This window comes from Balaenoptera musculus, chromosome 18, assembly GCF_009873245.2.
Source record: "Balaenoptera musculus isolate JJ_BM4_2016_0621 chromosome 18, mBalMus1.pri.v3, whole genome shotgun sequence".
Taxonomy (NCBI): Eukaryota; Metazoa; Chordata; class Mammalia; order Artiodactyla; family Balaenopteridae; genus Balaenoptera; species Balaenoptera musculus.
The window spans coordinates 60829684-60834050 of NC_045802.1; the positions used below are offsets into that span (position 1 = coordinate 60829684).

Consider the following 4367-nt stretch of genomic DNA (forward strand, 5'->3'; position numbering starts at 1 on the left):
TTATTTAATTCTAAATTCACTTCAAGAGAAAAAGGTAAAATACAGGGGAACGTAGTGTTAATTCAGAAAATAAAATAGGTCACTTTTAGCACTTAAAATGCAAAATTTAAACTTTAAAAATTACTTTAAAGTATAAAAATTATTAACCTACTTTCTCTAAAAGTGGTTATCCACCATTGAATGCCTTGCAGGATCGCTTTCAGATTTACAATGAAACAATAATCTCTAAGAGTACATGCTTCACAAAATACACAGAGTGCTTCATGAATTTGTGTGTCTTCTTTTGCAAGGACCCAGCTAATCTTCTCTGAGTCATTCCAATTTTGGTGTATGTGCTGCCAAAACATACATGATTTTTAAACAACTTTTTAAATTAGTTTTAATCCCCATTCAATACGTAATTTTTTTTTTTTTTTTTTTTTTTTTTTTTTTTTTGGCCATGCAGTCCAGCTTGCAGGATCTTAGTTCCCTGACCAGGGATCAAACCCAGGCCCCCTACAATGGAAGGGTGGAGTCCTAACCACTCGACCGCCAGGGAAGTCCCTAAACACTGATTTTATAATATGATATATGCAGTTTCATATGCAACAGTATTCTCATTTACATCAATATTGACATGATAATCATATCAATATTGTTACAATAAATGTTTATTAAGCCACCCAGTCTATGGTATTTTGTTATAGCAGCCTGAACTAAGATAGACTTTGGTAGTTAAGAAGTGGGGTGCCACTGTAACAAATACGGAAAAATGTGGAAGTTGTTTTAGAGGCTGGAAGAGTTTTGAGGTGCATGTTAGGAAAAGCCTACGGACTGTTAAAAGTGATCCTGCTGAGAGTTCAGAAAGGAAAGGAGAATACATCTTCCATCTTCTTAGAGAATACAAGAGTAATCATGTGTATCGAATGTTGGTAGAAATATAGACAGTGATAAATGGAATATTGCCTGCCACATCAGTAAACAAAGGATGTCACAGTCATCAGTGATTGCAGCCCTCCAGCGTGAGCCCTTGAGCCCTGAGGAGACTCAGGAAGGAAGGAATACCTGCCATCTAGCAGCCATCAGACTGCGGCCACTCCCCACAGTGAGGAAACTCAGGATGTGAAAACACAGGCCCCAGATGGCTGAGGTGCAGATCAAAGGGATGATTTCAGTGAGCCCAGACTCTTGCATCTTCCCACACATAGAAGAGTGCTAAATTCTTTAACTTCACATATCTGGTTTTCTTTCTTTATTTTTTTTAAACTTTTTATGTTATATTGGGGTAGAGCCTATTAATAATGTTGTGATAGTTTCAGGTGCACAGCAAAGTGACTCAGCCATACATATACACGTATCCATTTTCCCCCAAACTCCCCTCCCATCCAGGCTGCCACATAACATTGAGCAGAGTTCCCTGTGCTACACAGTACATCCTTGTTGGTTATCTGTCTTAAATATAGCAGTGTGTACATGTCAATCCCAAGCTCCCTAACTATCCCTTCCCCCCACCCTTTCCCCCCGTAACAATAAGTTCGTCCTCTAAGCCTATGAGTCTGTTTCTGTTTTGTAAATGAGTTCATCTGTATCATTTCTTTTTAGATTCTTCATGTAAGGGATATCATATGATATTTCTCTTTCTCTGTCTGACTTACTTCACTCAGTATGACAATCTCTAGGCCCATCCATGTTGCTGCAAATGGCATTATTTCATTCTTTTTAATGGCTGAGTAATATTCCATCATATATGTAACACATCTTCTTTATCCATTCCTCTGTTGATGGACGTTTAGTTTGCTTCCATGTCTTGGCTGTTGTAAACAGTGCTGCAGTGAACATTGGAGTGCATGTATCCTTTCAGGCCATGTTTTTTTTCCCAGTTTATGCCCAGGAGGGTCATATGGTAGCTCTATCCATACTGTTCTCCATAGTGGCTGTACAATTTACATTCCCACCAACAGTGTAGGAGGGTTCCCTTTTCTCCACACCCTCTCCAGCATTTATTCTTTGTGGATTTTTTGATGATAGCCATTTTGACGGGTGTGAGGTGATATCTCATTGTAGATCATTCTTTAATACCATACACAAAAATAAGCTCAAAATGGATTAAAGACCTAAATGTGAGATGGGACACTATAAAACTCCTAGAGGAAAACATAGGCAGAACACTCTCTGACATAAATTGCAGCAATATCTTTTTCAGTCTGTCTCCCAGAATAATGGAAATAAAAACAAAAATAAAAATGGGACCTGATTAAACTCAAAAGCTTTTGCACAGCAAAGGAAACCACAAACAAAATGAAAAGACAACCCACAGATTGGGAGAAAACATTTGCAAATGATGTGACCAACAAGGGATTAGTCTCCAAAATTTACAAACAGCTCATGAGACTTAATGTCATCAAAACAAACAACCCAATCAAAAAATGGGCAGAATACCTAAACAGATATTTCTGCAAAGACATACAGATGGTCAAGAGGCACATGGTTTTCTTTAATTAACAGTAATCTTTTGATGTTCCCGACTACCTGCCCTTTGTTGCAAAACTCCTATATATCCTAGCTCCCCCATCACCTCCTCGGAGCAGTTCTCCCAGGGTTACTTGAGATGCTGCCTCCTGGACTTGAAGTCCTAAAAATCTCCACTGAATAAAACATAACTCTCAACTTTTAGGTTGTGAATAATTTTTTAGTTGACAGCAGTAAAGGCCATTCTGACGAGGTCCAGATGGAAATGAGGAACATGTTGTTGGATGATGGAGAAAAAGGTGATTCCTGTTATACAGTGGCAAAGAACTTGGCTGTGTTGTGTCTGTGTTCTAGTGTCTTGTGGAAGATAGGACTTGAGAGTGATAAAACTGGATATTTAGCTGAAATTTCTAAGCAACGTGTTGAAGGAGCGGCGTGTTTTCTCCTGACTGCTGATAGTAAAATGCAAGAGAGAAATAAATTGAAGAAGGAATTGTTAAGCAATGAGCAAAAAGAAACTAGAACTTAAAGATTTGAAAAATTCTCAGCCTATCCATATTGCAAAAAAATGAGAAAGCATATTCTGAAGAGGACACTGAGAGTGTAACTGAGCATTTTGATGAGGACATCGGAGTGTATACAAACCATGGACTTACTCAGCCATCAAGTAGAGGCCAGTATCAGAGATGGGATTATACCAGCAGAAATACTGCCAGATGGGATTAAAGAGAACGGAGAAAACGGGACAGAGTGAAGGAAGGCTGTTGGACTTTTTTGATTTTATAGAACAGGATGACAGAATTTTTTAGCTGTGAATGTGTGCTATTCTTCAAGAAAAGGGGAGAATGGCCCTGAAGGTGATTCAGATATCATTAGGACCATCACCTCAGGCCAAGTGACCTGAAGCTGAAACTGTGAAAGCAGATCTGCCTGGAGCCATGGGGTGGGAGTGAGGGGGAGGTGGACGGAGAGGAGGGCAACCCCTACCCAGCATAATATTATCATTTATATTAATGTTGATATGATATAACTATTTTCCTGGCAACAATGTTCATAATCTTTTTTTAACCTTTTTTATGTAGAACATCAACTATAGAATTAAGACTTTCTTTATAAATATTAAATATAATAAAGCATTTTATATTATTGCCAATAGAGAGAGGTACTCTGGTTGAATAAAACCTTGGCAGAGAATGGGTTTATTTTGATTCTGGTCCTATCTTTACCATTAATTATCTGTTTGAGTTACAGCTGGGCCCTCCCATTCTCTCTGCCTTGGAATTTTCATGAGGACAATTATACTTAATCTACATACTTCCCACAGTTGTTGTGAGCAAAATAACTCTGATAATATGTAATTTGGATATGTGGTGAATGATAAAGTATAAGACCTATTATTGCTAGTGTAATTTTAGCAGTTAAAATAAATTTGATTATTTGAGTAATGATAGTCATACTTAAATATAGCTGCTTCTCTACTGGATATGCAGTTAAATTTGCTGTGAGTGTGTGAATGCCTTCTTGGTACTTTAGTATTATTTTGCACCTTAAAAATATTTAGAGCAGAAAAATATTTTTTAAATTATTACCACCTATATAAGAATTTAAGTTCTAAAGGTAAAGGTGTTTTTGCTTTAGCCTCAGGAATGCCTACTTATAATTGTTTGTCTCCCACATGCTAAAGTCACTTAAGGTATAAAGAATGAGCTGTGAATTCGATTTTACATTTATCACAAAAACATCACCTTGACATTTAAAGAAAAGGAAAACATTTTATGTGATTGCAAATGAGCACTTAAGATATTGAAATGTCTCCTTCATGAAAAAACAAAATGCTCTTCTTTTGTATTTTAAAAGTGCCAACTGTCCTCTCCATGGTAACATAAGTCAGAGTATCCTACATAGATTTGGGGTGAAGA

The 4367-nt window shown here is 37.2% G+C and overlaps 1 non-coding gene across 1 annotated transcript; it reads right to left on the minus strand.

Moving 5' to 3' along the window:
* Positions 1–245: 245 nt before the first annotated feature.
* Positions 246–349, minus strand: LOC118884477. Its single transcript, XR_005017309.1, has one exon. It is a non-coding gene; the product is annotated as a U6 spliceosomal RNA (small nuclear RNA).
* Positions 350–4367: the final 4018 nt, after the last annotated feature.